General features: G+C 38.5%; 1 long non-coding RNA gene across 1 annotated transcript in view; it reads left to right on the top strand.

The window, feature by feature from the left end:
• Positions 1-17,867, top strand: part of LOC133568401 (uncharacterized) — a 50,128-nt gene that overhangs the window by 10,082 nt on the left and 22,179 nt on the right. The window contains exon 3 of the long non-coding RNA XR_009809597.1: positions 9,445-9,541. This is a non-coding gene — a long non-coding RNA (uncharacterized LOC133568401). The remainder of the gene's footprint in view (positions 1-9,444; positions 9,542-17,867) is intronic.

Here is a 17,867-nt window from a genome sequence, read left to right as displayed (position 1 = left end):
TATATGTCCATTGTCTTGGGTGTAGTGATGTTGTGTCTATAGGCCTTCAGCCGTTCTGCATGCAATGCGAGCAAAGTTCGACTCCAAGGTGTTGTTGAGGAGGGAGGGAGGTCAAAAGCGTCCATCATTGATGTGTCCTCGGGGGATGTTTACAGAACAGCCTGCTTTTGTTTTTCAGTGTCAAGGCCATTTGAGGGAGTCAAATCGTAGATAAGGATTTTTGTTTTTCCAAGCGAGCAGATATTACAACAGCTTGTCTGTTCTACTTGTCCATGCTGGCTGCTCTCACATCCAATTGTCACATTTCGCTTTTCCATGATGTGATCCGCGATTCAGTTCACTTTGATGAGCATTCCTCAACTTTCTCTGTCTTTTTATCCACTTATGCCAGCTTTTTTGAAACATGTTGCAGGCGTCAAATTCCAAAGAGCTAATATTGCGAAAAATAACAACGTTTTCCAGTTTCAACGTTAAGTATCTTGTCTTTGCAGTGTATTCAGTTGAATATAAGATGAAAAGGATTTGCAAATCATTGTATTCTGTTTTTATTTACCATTTACACAACGTGCCAACTTCACTGGTTTTCGGTTTTGTATATTTCCATTTCCTTTGTGGGCATTCTAATAATCAGCATATATTCTGCATACGCATTAAGACAACCTGGAAAATGGATTGTGAGCAATTTTGCTCACTTAACTCAATCCTCAGTACACTTAGTAGATCAGCTTTGAGTGCGCTATCAAGTTTGCACGTGTTTTAGAACATGCTTACAAGATCAGGCCCATTTATGTTGTTTGACAGGTTTACATTTCCACTGAGGGATGTACAAAAAAAACAGGTCGCAATCTGCCGCCCTTTGAGTGAAGATCGTAAATATCTCACTTTCACAGCAACTGAACATCTTTAAGTGATCTGTCAGTGACTTTCCTCTCACCGGGGGAACAAATTGTTTGGTTTAATAGTGGTTGGCTGCACTGGAAAAACACTTTCATGTGGAATTCAAAGCATCTGGAATTCTTGAAGTTGTAGAAATTTAATTTGGACTGTTGACCAAACATGATATTAACATCATTAGGAAGCAGCCTTGTATATTTTGCTCAAAATCCTAATCATTACCATCTTTGTTTATTCAGGCATACTGTGGTTGTCCTTAATTTTCATGGGAAATGATGTAAAAAATAGTCAATTATTTCAAACTGGACTTTTATTAACAGTACAGGTGATGTTTTAAGAACATTTTAACATTCTTAACTATCACAGTGTAGTGAAAAAAGCCAACTACAATTAACTTAAACAGAAAAAAAAACAGGTGTTCTGCTGTAATTTACTGTAGGGAGGTTTTATAAGTACCATATTTTCCAGGCTAAAAATAACATTTAAGCTGCACCAGCCAAATTTTATAATAAATACGTATGTTTTCATATATAAGCCGCATGGAACTATAAGCCGCAGATATATCAGTATGAAAGATTTTGCAAATATTAATTTACATACTTTAATTGTTTTCAAACGGTGCCTTTCACACGGCAGTAAATTGGCTGATCAATCGAAACAGAAGTCATCATGATGGACCCACTAGCTGTGGAAGCCAGCTCTCCAATCAGCTAAACACACTCAATAACTCCACTGTGACGTCTTTCAATACAAAACAATACAAAAAGAATGCTATTGTAAGTCATCAATACTAAAACAGACATTTGTACAATTTTTTGACCTTTTGTCTATTCAGCAATTTCATTTTATGATTTTATTGCAGCATGATGATTTATGTGGCAGAATAAAATTAATTCAATTAATGTGTTTTGGTGTGTTGGCCCTGCGATGAGGTGGGCGGTATAGCTCGATTGGTAAAGCGGCCGTGCCAGCAACTTGAGGGTCGCAGGTTGGATCCCCGCTTCCGCCATCTTAGTCACTGCCGTTGTGTCCTTGGGCAAGACACTTTACCCACCTGCTCCCAGTGCCCACCCACACTGGTTTAAATGTAAAATTAAAAAAATTGATATTGGGTTTCAAACTATGTAAAGCGCTTTTAGTCACTAGAGAAAAAGCGCAACATAAATACAATTCACTTCACTTCACTTCACTTGTTTCGGTGTGTCCTGCCTTCTGTCCGAGTACAGCTGGGATAGGCTCCAGCCAGCTGTGCGACTCCAAAAGTGACACGCGGTAGAAAAATGGATGGATGGATGGATAAGAGAGCGATTTTTTAAAATGTTGTTTGTTATTCAATGTTGGAAATACATTAATATACTATACCTCCTACAAGAAAAACATGTCTTTTTTTTGTGCATTTTCTTACATTGGTATTTGGATCTTAGTAAATCAGGCCCTTAGTGTTTCACTAAAACTCAATCTATTCAGCACACGGCTTCTAAATCTTTTAGCTCACCCTCCTTTTATTCAGGCTCAATAAAATATAATTTTTTGGATCATAATTTTTCCCAAAGTAAGTGTTGGCTCTCGCAAAGTCTGTATGATTTGCACTGTTGTTGGTGAGGAAGGGATCTGTGGTTTCCCCTATGTCACAGATCACGAGACTGGCCTGCTCATTATATTTCTTAAAATGACTTGGTAATCTCCTGTGAGATTGATAGTATTTTGATCATATCTCTTTACTAATAAAGATTTTTGGTCTTAAAAATTTGATATATTTGATAATAGCTTCAATAAAGAGGCAACTTGTTTTTCCACCCCACTGGTACTTTAAACTCTAAATCAAGCAAGTCTTGGGGCGTACAACTTTGGATGTTCTACTGCAGTGGTTCTTATACTTTTTTCGGAAAGTACCCCCTCAGAAAAACTTGGCTCTCTAAGTACCACCATTAAAATACAGTGGCATAGGCTTAATTATTTTTAAAAACAGACAACAGGTTTTATTTCACAAGCATGTTTAATATTTTTGGCATTTTAACATTGCACACAGTTTGAACAGTAACACTGTGTTTGAATATAGGAAACTAAAAAAACTGTACTTTAACTCAGACTTGGGCTAATTAAGGCCCGACGGCCACAGGTTACCCGTTAGGGCTGCAAATCTTTGGGTGTCCCACGATTCGATTCAATATCGATTCTTGGGTTCACGATTCGATTATGTATCGATTTTTTTGATTCAACGGAATTCTTGATTTAAAAACGATATTTTTCCGATTTCAAACGATTCTGTATTCATTCAATACATAGGATTTCAGCAGGATCTACCCCAGTCTGCTGACATGCCAGCAGAGTAGTAGATTTTAAAAAACAAGCTTTTATAATTGTAAAGTACAATGTTTATGAACTGATTGGAATAATTTAAATGTGTTTTAACTATTAAATGAACCAAAAATATGATTTATTTTATCTTTGTGAAAACATTGGATACAGTGTGTTGTCAAGCTTATGAGATGTGATGCAAGTGTAAGCCACTGTGACACTATTGTTCTTTTTTTTGTTTTTATAAATGTCTAATGATGATGTCAATGAGGGATTTTTAATCACTGCTATGCTGAAATTATAACTAATATTGATACTGTTGTTGATAATATTCATTTTTGTTTCACTACTTTTGGTTTGTTCTGTGTCGTGTTTGTGTCTCCTTTCAATTGCTCTGTTGCTGGGTCAGGTTTGGTTTTGGAATTGGATTGCATTTTTATGGTATTGCTGTGTATTGTTTTGTTGGATTGCTAAAAAAAAATAAAAATTGATTTTTCTAAAAACGAGAATCGATTCTGAATCGCACAACATGTGAATCGCAATTCGTATTCGAATCGTTTTTTTCCCACACCCCTACTTTTCAATCTGGCCCGCCAGACAGTCCCAAATAGTTTTTCTTAGATCTTTAATTTGGAAACTATAGCTGCCATTATGATGTGCAGTGATGTTTTCAAATGACCGTAAGTCTTGAACTATACAAAGTATTTCAATGGTTGGAATATGCGTTTTTGTATCATATACTAGTTACTATGGTAATCTAATTAGTTACTATGGTAGTCAAAGTCACAGCAACTCAGACGAGGCACCAAGCAGTGTGGGTGGGGAGCGTTTCCACAAAATATTAGCCTTAAATCTCCTTCCAGGCACAGAAGGAGATTTTTACAACAAAGTTGTAAAGCTTAGTGATATACCACATATATCAGATTGTAGGTTATTATTATTTTTTTTACCCTTCTTGTTTGTTGCATTTTTGTTGTGTTTTGCTTGATTGTAAAATATGTCAATCAAGAGGGTATGTGACGTGTATTAGTTGTCAATATTCAGTGTTTTATCATTCACAGTTAATATTGTAAATCCCACATTCTTTATTTTCATGTACATTCTGGGTGTCTCATTCATTAAAAAAATGTCAAATTCCATTCTGTTTGTTAAGGCAGTCTGTCATAAAATTTTTAGCATTCTGTCAGACATTATTGTCTTGTATTAATGTTCCTGAAAATAGACATACCGGCGTACAGGCTCATTTTTTTGTCTAAATTTGACCCCCCGAGGAAAAATAATTTTCCCAGGCCTGCTTTAAGTGACTCTTAGGCTTACCACGAGACAGCGTCCGTGCAACATCACTTCCAGTAAAACAGAAATTTCTCAACATCTCCTTGAAAAAGTTGACTATAAATAGATACATTTTATGTGTGTCTGGTCAGTGTTGAATTGTGTTACCTTCAATGGGAGGTCAAAGAGATTAGGAAGTTGTGATTACTAAATAGCTGACACTTGCTGGAAGACGTGAGTCAACATTGCATCTTTTTTCATCCTTTATTCCAAAGAACACCGTGTTTGATACATTAACACCCCCCCGACATATCTTCCAACAGTAAAATGGGAGTGTGAGTGTTAGTGCTTTTTGTTTGCCGCTGTACTTGTCAAGCTTCGCTATAGAAAAACCACAACGAGCTAGACAAAAAAAAACAACAGTGTCTTGACACGTGTAGACAGAATCTTATTACCAAGCCTTTATGAAGACAAGATGTCAGGCGGCAACCCAGAGGAGCCCACTGCAGATGCTGCGAAGCATCAGCCTCAACTCCCCGAGCAAAGCCAAGTCGATGTCGACGAGAATCAACATGAGGACAATAGTTACGTGGAGAAAAACTGGCTTTTGTTCAGAAAAGTAGCTCATTTAAGGTGTTCTGTTCCACAGCGTTCCTTTTGAGTTGAATGTTTTTTTGTTTTTTTAATAGAAATGAAACCACATCAGAACACCTTTAAATGAGCAAAACATCTTGCGTAATCCATTCACCATGTGTCTTCATTAATATGCAAAATATACTGTATTTTTGGGACTACGGTCGCATTTAAAATGCTTTCATTTTCTCACTACCCGACAGTGCGCCTTATAACCCGGTGCACCTAATTTACGAGATCATTTTGGTTGTGCTTACCGACCTCGAAGCTATTTGTTTGTTTATTTGGTACATGGTGAAATGATAAGTGTGACTAGTAGATGGCAGTCACACATAAGAAATGCGTGTAGACTGCAATGTGATGGCAGTCACACATAAGAGATACATGTAGAATGCAATATGATGGCAGCCACACATAAGATATACTGTATGTGTAGACTGCAATATGACTCAAGAACACCAAAAGTGTATATGTTCCATTGAAAATATAGAACATTACACATGGTTCTCAAGAATCTATCAAAATGTTTTAGTACGACTTTGGTAAGTTATGAAGCCGCACTGCTCTGGATTGTACTGTGGTTCCACATACAAGTATTATTATGGTGTGTGTAAAAGGTAAGACATTATCTGTATTTTTGTTTCGCATTTCTTCCCTTCTGGGACCTGCTGATCTTTATTTGAGATCTACATGAGTCCTGAAAATTTGTGCATCCGCCTTTGTAGTCGGTAACAACTCCGTAGTTGATAGCTTCTTCTACTTCTCTATCTTCTTGTTATGGGACCTTCATCCTCTGCTGTTGCCATTTCTAATGTAAAGTAGTGTAAAGGCTTTACTTATATCTGTCAGTTAACTCGCCATGAAAGCGCTGAAATAAACTGGTGGAGTGAGTTTACATTATTCTCTAATAACATTAGAAGCGACTGTCAGAAAGCGGCTTGAAGATGATCTGTAAAACATAATCTATGCAACATTTTGACCAAAGAACCAACATTACATGTTATGTAGACCACAAGGAAGTGTTTTCCCTTTAGAAAAAAGTATACATATATGATCCCTTTTAATGTGCCTTATAATCCGGTGCGCACTATAGTCCGGAATATACAGAATGCTTTTGATTGATTGAAACTTTTATGAGTAGATTGCACAGTTCAGTACATTTTCCGTACAATTAACCACTAAATGGTGACACCTAAATACGTTTTTTCAACTTGTTAATCAATTCATGGTACAAATACAAACCCCGTTTCCATATGAGTTGGGAAATTGTGTTAGATGTAAATATAAACGGAATACAATGATTTGCAAATCCTTTTCAACCAATATTCAGTTGAATATGCTACAATGACAATATATTTGATGTTCAAACTGATACACTTTTTTTGTGTGCAAATAATCATTAACATTTAGAATTTGATGCCAGCAACACGTGACAAAGAAGTTGGGAAAAGTGGCACTAAATATTGATCAAGTTGAGGAATGCTCATCAAACACTTATTTGAAACATCCCACAGGTGTGCAGGCTAATTGGGAACAGGTGGGTGCCATGACTGGGTATAAAAACAGCTTCCCAAAAAATGCTCAGTCTTTCACAAGAAAGGATGGGGCAAGGTACACCCCTTTGTCCACAACTGTGTGGGCAAATAGTCAAACAGTTTAACAACAATGTTTCCCAAAGTGCAATTGCAAGAAATTTAGGGATTATCAACATCTACGGTCCATAATATCATCAAAAGGTTCAGAGAGTCTGGAGAAATCATTCCGCGTAAGCGGCATGGCCGGAAACCAACATTGATTGACCGTGACCTTCGGCCCTCAGACGGCAATGTATCAAAAACCGACATCAATCTCTATAGGATATCACCACATGGGCTCAGGAACACTTCAGAAAACTACTGTCACTAATTACAGTTCGTCGCTACATCTGTAAATGCAAGTTAAAGCTCTATTATGCAAAGCAAAAGCCATTTATCAACAACATCCTGAAACGTCGCCGGCTTCTCTGGGCCCGAAATCATCTAAGATGCACTGATGCAAAGTGGAAAAGTGTTCTGTGGTCTGACGAGTCCACATTTCAAATTGTTTTTGAAAATATTCGACAACGTGTCATCCGGACCAAAGGGAAAGCGAACCATCCAGACTGTTATCTACGCAAAGTTCAAAAGCCAGCATCTGTGATGGTATGGGGGTGCATTAGTGCCCAAGGCATGGGTAACTTACACATTTGTGAAGGCACCATCAATGCTGAAAGGTACATACAGGTTTTGGAACAACATATGCTGCCATCTAATCGCTGTCTTTTTCATGGATGCCCCTGCTTATTTCAGCAAGGCAATGCCAAGCCACATTCAGCACGTGTTACAACAGCGTGGCTTCGTAAAAAAGAGTGTTGGTACTTTCCTGGCCCGCCTGCAGTCCAGACCCGTCTCCCATCGAAAATGTATGGCACATTATGAAGCGTAAAATACGACAGCGGAGACCCTGGACTGTTGAACGACTGAAGCTCTACATAAAACTAGAATAGGAAAGAATTCCACTTTCAAAGCTTCAACAATTAGTTTCCTCAGTTCCCAAATGTTTATTGAGTGTTATTAAAATAAAAGGTGATGTAACACAGTGGTGAACATGCCCTTTCCCAACTACTTTGGCACATGTTGCAGTCATGAAATTCTAAGTTAATTATTATTTGCAAAATAAAAATAAAAAAATTATGAGTTTGAACATCAAATATCTTGTCTTTGTAGTGCATTCAACTGAATATGGGTTGAAAAGGATTTGCAAATCATTGTATTCCGTTTATATTTATATCTAACACAATTTCCCAACTCATATGGAAACGGTGTTTGTAATTTGAAATTTTTGTTGATTATCAGAATCCCCAAAATACTGGGAGGAGATGCAAAAATAATTATTTAGCACTCACGATGTGACTTAGCAAAACTGGAACTGTTCTGTGGCCATCGTTTTGGAACATTTGCATGAACATCTGGATTGTCCATGCAAACTGCCAATGGTGCTGCAAAGAGCGAGAACCCTCTGTCCGTGTCAGAAATTTTCGTTCCAGACATAACCTTTTATAATTTTATAGCTGCTTGGTGACTTAAAAAGACTAAAAGAATGGAACATCTCGTGTTCAACGGCCAAGAAGATGTACAATTAAGAATTTGATATTTTAAAACAAATATGCCACTGAAGTCACATAAAAAATGAATGACGCAATGCTCAACAGCAGCATACCTAAGGCATGATTTTTCAACCTGATATTGATTTATTAACCTAACAAAAGTTAGCGCGCCTGAATGTAAACAAATGGCATGGGTGGATCTACACCTGACATCCACTGTACAATAGCGTATCTATTGTATCTATTGTATCTAGCGTATCAATATGATTGAGTTTAAGAGACTGCTCAATATAAAAGTGTTCACAAAGTACACAGAACAATAATTATGATGAACATCTTGAACCCTTTTCTTTTTTTTTGTTGAGACAAATATTATTTATGTATATAATATGTGTTTGCTCACCATGGCATATTTATTATTTATTTGTTCACTTATTTATTTGTTCACTGTTCTGTAACAGAGAGCAATGAAATTGAATAAAATTGCTATGGTATGAAAAGGGGTAGAATTAAATAAGCTCTGCTTCTTCCTACTCCTTTTTGGACGTGCTGTAATGAAACAACTGTAATTGTGTGATGCACTACAGTGTATTGCATGCATGTTCCAAATAAACTGAAACTGAACTGAACATTGTACTGCATTTTTATGTACAGTGCTAGTAAAACATACTTTTTCTTCTTTAATTTCCCTTATTGATATATATTTTTTTTTTACTTTTTTTGATTGGCTGTGAGAAATCAAATGATCAGTCCAGATAAGTATGCACACACGGTTCATTACCCAATAAAGGGCTACACGTTCATTGTCCAGAATAGACATGCAAGATTGGCAATATTTTAAAGCAGCTAAACTGGCTGCAGATCAAATTTCAGTACTGGTCCATAAAATGATCTCCATGCACGTGGAAAGTTGTCAAAAGTGATGCCCGAAATATGAATAAATCCTTATAATTATGTATCATGCAGTGATATATATTTTTTCCATTATTTATAAACTACAAGAATCTCACAAAAAAACTGCGATTTCCCTAAAAGCCCTCAAGATGGCGCCAAAGTGCTTTGAAAACAATCCGACTGAGGCGTTACAAACCAACTGATGGCGCTAGTGGGTTTTTGTATTCATGCAGTCACGTCACGCTTCCATGTAATGCCACAGCATGAAATTCCCTGCCAGCTTTCTAAAACTGAGCATATTTCAATCAGCGTTATCTCTCCATTCACAGGATGAAGGCTTAGTGCATGGAGTCCAAACCTGCACTGCACAGAAACAATGCTTGCAAGGGACAGAGTCATCAGGTGCAATCATGGAGACATTTAAAGGTACCATAATGTTCTTTTTCAACAATTATATCCACATTATAGTAGGCTGGAAGTGTGATGGCCTAAATCACTGGTGTCTGAGAAGTGTACCAAGGATGACTAAAAAAACAAAAAACCTTTTTCATATTTGAAGACACAATTTTGTAATTTTTGGTTACAAGTTTTAAGTACCGGTATGATTAGTTATAAGAACAAAAAAATGCTGCCTCTTTTTCATCACATGAGATCTTTATACCCTTTTTTTTACATTTACTTTTTCCTTATAACAACACTCAGTAAACGTTTGGGAACTGAGGAGACCAATTTTTTAAGCTTTTCAGGTGGAAGGAATTCTTTCCCATTCTTGCTTGGTGTACAGCTTAAGTTGTTCAACAGTCTGGGGTCTCTGTTGTGGTATTTTAGGCTTTATAATGCGCCACACATGTTCAATGGGAGACAGGTCTGGACTACAGGCAGGCCAGTCTAGTACCCACACTATTTTACTATAAAGCCACACTGTTGTAACACGTGACTTGGTGTTGTCTTGCTGAAATAAGCAGGGGCGTCCATGAAAAATACTTTTCTTGGATGTCAACATACATTGCTCCAAAACCTGTTTGTACTTTTCAACATTAATCACAGATGCTGGCTTTTCAACTTTGCGCCTATAACAGTCCAGATGGTTATTTTCCTCTTTGGTCCGGAGGACACGACGTCCACAGTTTCCAGAAACCATTTGAAATGTGGACTCGTCAGACCAAAGAACACGTTTCCACTTTGCATCAGTCCATCTCAGACGAGCTTGGGCCCAGCGAAGCCGGCGGAGTTTCTGGGTGTTGTTGATTAATGGCTTTCGCGTAGCATAGTATAGTTTTAACTTGTACTCACTGATGTAGCGACAAACTGTAGTTACTGACAGTGGTTTTCTGAAGTGTTCCTGAGCCCATGTGGTGATATCCTTTACACACTGTCGCTTTTTCAATGAACCTTTTTGATGATATTATGGACCGTAAATGGTGAAATCCCTAAATTTCTCGCAATAACTGGCTGAGAAATGTTGTTTTTAAACTGTTTGACAATTTGTTCACACATTTGTTCACAAAGTGGTGACCCTCGTCCCATCCTTGTTAGTGAATGACTGAGCATTTCATGGAAGCTGCTTTTATACCCAATCATGGCACCCACCTGTTCCCAATTAGCCTGTTCACCTGTGGGATGTGCCAAATAAGTGTTAGATAAGCTTTCCTCAACTTTGTCAGTCTTTTTTGCCACTTGTGCCAGATTTTTTGAAACATGTTGCAGGCATCAAATTCCAGATGAACCAATATTTGCTAAAATAATAAAGTTCACATGTTCAAATGTAAAGTATCTTGTCCATGCTGTCTATTCAATTGAATATAGGTTGAAGAGGATTTGCAAATTACAAACCCCGTTTCCATATGAGTTGGGGAATTGTGTTGGATGTAAATATAAATGATTACAATGATTTGCAAATCCTTTTCAACCCATATTCAATTGAATGCACTACAAAGACAAGATATTTGGTGTTCAAACTCATAAACTTTTGGATTTTTTTTTGTAAATAATAATTAACTTAGAATTTCATGGCTGCAACACGTGCCAAAGTAGTTGGGAAAGGGCTTGTTCACCACTGTGTTACATCACATTTTCTTTTAACAACACTCAATAAACGTTTGGGAACTGAGGAAACTAATTGTTGAAGCTTTGAAAGTATAATTCTTTACCATTCTTGCTTTATGTGGAGCTTCAGTCGTTCAACAGTCCGAGGTCTCTGATGTCTTATTTTACGCTTCATATTGCGCCACACATTTTCGATGGGAGACAGGTCTGGACTGCAGGCGGGCCAGGAAAGTACCAACACTCTTTTTTTAACCAAGACATGCTGTTGTAACACGTGCTGAATGTGGCTTGGCATTGTCTTGCTGAAATAAGCAGGGGCGTCCATGAAAAAGACGGCGCTTAGATGGCAGCATATGTTGTTCCAAAACCTGTATGTACCTTTCATGATTAATGGTGCGTTCCCAGATGTGTGAGTTACCCATGCCTTGGGCACTAATGCACCCCCATACCATCAGAGATGCTGGCTTTCGAACTTTGCGTCGATAACAGTCTGGATGGTTCGCTTCCACTTTGCTCCGGATGACACAATGTCGAATATTTACAAAAACAATTTGAAATGTGGACTCGTCGGACCACAGAACACTTTTCCACTTTGCATCAGTCCTTCTTAGATGATCTCAGGCCCAGAGAAGCCGGCGGCGTTTCTGGATGTTGTTGATAATTGGCTTTCTCTTTGCATAGTAGAGCTTTAACTTGCACTTACAGATGTAGCGACAAACTGTATTTAGTGACAGTGGTTTTCTGAAGTGTTCCTGAGCCCATGTGGTGATATCCTTTAGAGATTGATGTCGGTTTTTGATACAGAAGGTCATGGTCATTCAATGTTGGTTTCCGGCCGCTTACGTGGAGTGATTTCTCCAGATTCTCTGAACCTTTTGATGATATTATGGACCGTAGATGTTGAAATCCCTAAATTTCTTGCAATTGCACTTTGAGAAACGTTGTTTTTAAACTGTTTGACTATTTGCCCACGCAGTTGTGGACAAAGGGGTGTACCTCGCCCCATCCTTTCTTGTGAAAGACTGAGCATTTTTTGGGAAGCTGTTTTTAGACCCAATCATGGCACCCACCTGTTCCCAATTAGCCTGCACACCTGTGGGATGTTCCAAATAAGTGTTCTATGAGCATTCCTCAACTTTATCAGTATTTATTGCCACCTTTCCCAACTTCTTTGTCACGTGTTGCTGGCATCAAATTCTAAAGTTAATGATTATTTGCAGAAAAAAAAAGTTGATCAGTTTGAACATCAAATATGGGTTGAAAATGATTTGCAAATCTTTGTATTCCGTTTATACTTACATGTAACACAATTTCCCAACTCATATGGAAACGGGGTTTGTATTATATTCTGTTTTTATTTACCATTTACACAACGTGCCAATTTCACTGGTTTTGGGGTTTGTAGTACGAGTCGTTAGCGACAAAAACACTTCTTGATAAATCACAGTTGGAAGTTTCGCAGTCAAACGACACAGCAGCTGTATCGTTTTTTTTTTTAAAGTGACACACACACGGAGGCATCAGGGGACACAGTTCTACATAATTGCTGTAAGAACGTCAATAAAAAGTCAAATTTGCATGAAAAAGGGTCCTTTAATGCGAGTGAGAAGTGGTCTGCATTTTAACACCGAACCAAGCGTTGAGGCTGCTCGTTACTGCGCTCAAGCAGGTGATGCGGGGTTGCCATGGCAACGGCAACGATGCCATCCTCCTTTCCAGTGCCTCTGCCTTCGGCATGATTTTGCCGCTCCTACGGTCCATCGACAACTTATTGTTGCTTTAAATCATGCCATGCCAAATGCAGCTGCAACAACTGTCTGACTCCTCTTGTTTCCACCATCATGTCTGATTTCAAACTGCATAATTGATAGCCTACAGTAAGTGTTTTGGAGCGCGTGCAATGGAGGAATAGTTTCCCTCTCAGTGACATGTTGTTGATGCAGAACAAAAATGACATTTTCTCCCCACCTACACACACGCACGCACACACACACACACACACACACACACACACACACACACACACACACACGGTTCAATTGTCACACACAAAGCGTGCTCTGCTGAGACAGCACTTGCAGCACAGACAATGACACAAAAAAGCTCCGTGAGGTCCTCACAAATATGGACACACGCTGCATTGTATTGTGTGTGTGTGTGTGTGTGTGTGTGTGTGTGTGTGTGTGTGTGTGTGTGTTCTTGTATTTCTGCCCTTCTTGAGACATCAACAAAGAAAAGTATTTCCCATATGAGGAGATGTGAACAAGTTCGGACATAAATCATGATCCCAATACGGAAAAACATTGCTTCCAATAGAGAATGTATCATTTACACCCTTGGTGGGGAAATCTACCAAAATTAGGGTGGTCCCGAAAAGGAGGGATTTTTCAAATTGACTGTGTGTCGGTTTTAAAAGTGCTCCCCCTCTGGTCAACATATGAAATAACCAGTGTGTGTAAAAATGTGTATTGCGACCCTTCTGGCCAACATATGTAATAACAACTATGTAAGAAATTGACATACGCTCCTTTGGCCAAAATTAATTAAAAAAAGAAAATAAATATGAATAACTTGAAATAAATAATGAAGATTAATAAACAATTACGAACAAAAATGTTTAAGCTTAATTAAAAGTAGTCTTTTTCTCACAATGTGTTGACTTTTTCCTTATAAAGAAGGGGACAATTCCTCATATTCATTCTTTTTCTGTAACATTGCAATATTTTCTCATAAAACAATAACTTTTTTATGTAAAATCATTACTTTTTAATGCATATAACAATTTGACTTTTATCACAATATTGCCCATTTTTGTTGTTCTTATAAAACAGGAATTTCTTTTAGTAAAATTATGATTATTATTATAATATTTCAAAAATGTTTGAGTTTTCTTATATAATTGTGACATTTGTCGAGTATATTTGCGACTCTTTACATAAAGTTGCCAACATTTTAAACTTTTCTTGTTAAAATGCAACTGTTTAGTAAAATTCCAACCTTTATCATAATATTGCACAAATGTTCAGTTTTTCTTGTAAAATGTTGACTTGTGTTGAGTAAAAATTATGACTCACTGCCAAAATTAAGTTTTTCTTGTGAAATTCGAACAACTTTTTCACAACAACCTATGTTGTATTTGCATAGTTTGTATATATAATGTTGTAAATACAAATCTTTATATATCTAGAAAGGGTGGTCCTAAAGAGGTTAGCATTTTCCGGAGGTCTCAAGAAGGTAACAAATACAAGAATGTGTGTGCGTGTGTGCTTGTGCGCGTGTGGGTGTGTGTGCGCGCGCGCGCATGCGTGCGTGCGTGCGTGCGTGTGTGCGTGTGTGTGTGTGTGCATGTGTGTGTGTGTGTGTGTGGTCGGACAAAATGCCTTCCAGCATAAAGACGCCAATCTGGGTCTTATTATTTTTCAAAAACTTTGCTGCGGCAGACTCCCCGATGTGCTTTACAAGCGCGGTGATTGTGTTTGTCAGAGGTAGAGAAAGAGAAGGTTGACTTGGGAACATCAAATGAAGCGGGAAAAAAAAGCGGCAGACTTTTTTTTTTGTTGTGAAATCAGGGCCAAGTAAGTTGCGGTTAAAGAAAAGGACGAAGGGTTCCCTGGTGTAAGTGGATGCGACAGCTCCTCACCCAGGAGAGCACTTGCACTGAGCACACACTGGAGGCCGGCAGGGCCACCTGTCACAGAGATCTGTGACTAAACACCTCTATTAGCCAACAAGCATGCACTCACAAATGTACACCAGGACAGTGTCTCCCACAGGACTGCAGCGAGGGCGGGATGTTTATAAGACACCATTGTGTCATTTGCATAATTGATGGATATGCATGTGTGCATGTCTTCATGTACCATATTTCACTATAAGGCACACTTAAAATCCTTAAATTTTTACAAAATTCGACAGTACGCCTAATGTACGAAATAATTCTGGTTGAGCTTACTGACCTCACACCTATTTTATTTCGAACATGGTGTAATGATTGGTGTGACCATTAGATGGCAGTCACACATAAGAGATATGCGTAGACTGCGATATGACGCGAGTAAACAACACCACAACTTTAAATGTTCCATTGAAAGTATAGAACATTACACACTGTGCTCAAAAATCTGTCAAAATGTTTTTAGTACGATTTCGGTAAGTTAAAGGCTTACTGAAATGAGATTTTTTTTTATCTAAACGGGGATAGCAGGTCCATTCTATGTGTCATACCTGATCATTTCGCGTTATTGCCATATTTTTGCTGAAAGGATTTAGTAGAGAACATCCACAATAAAGTTCGCAACTTTCGGCGCTAAGAGAAAAGCCCTGCCTCTACCGGAAGTCGCAGACGATGACGTCACATGTTGATGGATCCTCACATATTCACATTGATTTTAATGGGAGCCTCCAACAAAAAGTGCTATTCGGACCGAGAAAACGACAATTTCCCCATTAATTTGAGTGAGCATGAAAGATTCGGGTTTGAGGATATTGATAGCGACGGACTAGAAAAAAAAAAAAAATAAAAAAAGTTAAAAAAAAAACACGATTCTATTGGGACGGATTCCAATGTTTTTAGACACATTTACTATGATAATTCTGGGAAATCCCTTATCTTTCTATTGTGTTGCTAGTGTTTTAGTGAGTTTAACATAATTACACAGTGTTTTAGAGAGTTTAACAGTACCTGATAGTCGGAGGTGTGTCTCCACGGGTGTCTTGACGCCAATGTCTAAGGGGAGTCGACGGCAGCTATGGACGGCACAAGCACAGCTTTTTTCCGGTGAGAAGCGACTTTTTAACCACAATTTTCTCACCGAAACCTGCTGGTTGACTTTCCGTCGTGATTCATGTTCGCTTGACCGCGCTCTGATCCATAGTAAAGTTTCACCTCCAGGAATTTTAAACAAGGAATCACCGTGTGTTTGTGTGGCTAAAGGCTAAAGCTTTCCAACTCCGTCTTTCTACTTTGACTTCTCCAATATTAAATGAACAAATTGCAAAAGATTCAGCAACACAGATCTCCAAAATACTGTGTAATTATGCGGTTAAAGCAGACGACTTTTAGCTGTGTGTGTGCGCAGGGCTCATACTTCCTAAAAACCCGTGACGACTTGCATACACGTCATCATTACATGACGTTTTCAAGACGAAACTCCCGGGAAATTTTAAATTGTAATTCAGTAAACTAAAAAGGCCGTATTGATAGTTTATATATCATTGATATACAAACTATCAGACTGCGTAGTGGGTAGTAGTGGGTTTCAGTAGGCCTTTAAGAAGTCGCACCGATTGATGGATTGTACTGTGCTTCAACATACGAGTATTATTATGTTGTGTGTATAGGACCTCAAAATGCTGGCACCTATTAGCAGACATATTATCTCGCGTTTTGCTTCGCAATATTATGTAAAATCAACTTTTCTTACCTTCTGGTACCTGCTGATGTGTTTTTGGGATGTGCATAAGTCCTGAAAATGTGCGCACTTCCACCATTGTAGTCAGTGTTGACACCTTTTCTCTACCTTCTTATGTGGCATTCATCTTCCGCTGTTGTCATTTCTAATATAGAGGAGCGTAAAGTTCTTACATATATCTGTCAGTAGACTAGCTATCAAAGCGGTAAAAACTGTAATGGGTTTACATAATTTACCCAAGGATCTTTAGTTCCTAGAGGGTTCTGGTCAGATGTTTTTTAACGGGGTCCTTTCCGACGTTGATGTTGCACAAGTGAGCAATGGATGAGGAAATGCTGCTCCGTTGTTGATTGAAGTAAAGTCTGAATGTCATTAAAATGGTTAACTCCATCTTTTGACGCTTCTTCCACTCCCGTCCTTGCACACTACACCACTACAACAAAGACGACGGGGACAAGACGCTGCCAAAGGTGAGCCACGTAAATAAGACCGCCCACAAAACGGCGCATCCTGAAGGCAACTGACCAAATCAGCTGGGGCAAAAGTATACATACAGCAATGTTAATATTTGGTTACATGTCCCTTCGCAAGTTTCACTGCAATAAGGCACTTTTGGTAGCCATCCACAAGCTTCTGGCAAACTTGTGGTTAAATTTTTGACCATTCCTCTTGACAAAATTGGTGCAGTTCAGCTAAGTTTGTTGGTTTTCTGACATGGACTCGTTTCTTCAGCATTGTCCACATGTTCTCATTGGGGTTTAAGTCAGGACTTTGGGAAGGTCATTTTAAAACTTTAATTCTAGCCTAGTATAGCCATTCCTTTACCACTTTTGACGTGTGTTTGGGGTCATTGTCCTATTGGAACATCCAACTACGCCCAAGACCCAATCTCCGGGCTGATGATTTTAGATTGTCCTGAAGAATTTGGAGGTGATCCTCCTTTTTCATTGTCTCATTTACTCTCTGTAAAGCACCAGTTCCATTGACAGCAAAACAGGCGCAGAGCATAATACTACCACCACCATGTTTGACGGTAGGATGGTGTTTCTGGGATTAAAGGCCTCACATTTTGTTGTCCAAACATATTGCAGGGGTATTGTGACCACAGAAATTTCCTCCAAAAGGTCTTGTCTATGTTCATGTGATGTATTTTGAGCGATAGCGTAATATTCGATTATATGTTCCCCCACAGTTGGTTTTAGCTGCGTGCATTACATTACTGGCGTGTCTCACTTCTTCTCGTCTGTCCTTCTCACAAAGACGTAAAATAAGCCCGCCTTCCTACATACGTCACA

Source organism: Nerophis ophidion, linkage group LG14 (assembly GCF_033978795.1).
Source record: "Nerophis ophidion isolate RoL-2023_Sa linkage group LG14, RoL_Noph_v1.0, whole genome shotgun sequence".
Lineage (NCBI taxonomy): Eukaryota > Metazoa > Chordata > Actinopteri > Syngnathiformes > Syngnathidae > Nerophis > Nerophis ophidion.
The sequence above is the reverse complement of the archived record's forward strand: the minus strand, read 5'-3'. Positions and strand labels throughout refer to the sequence as shown.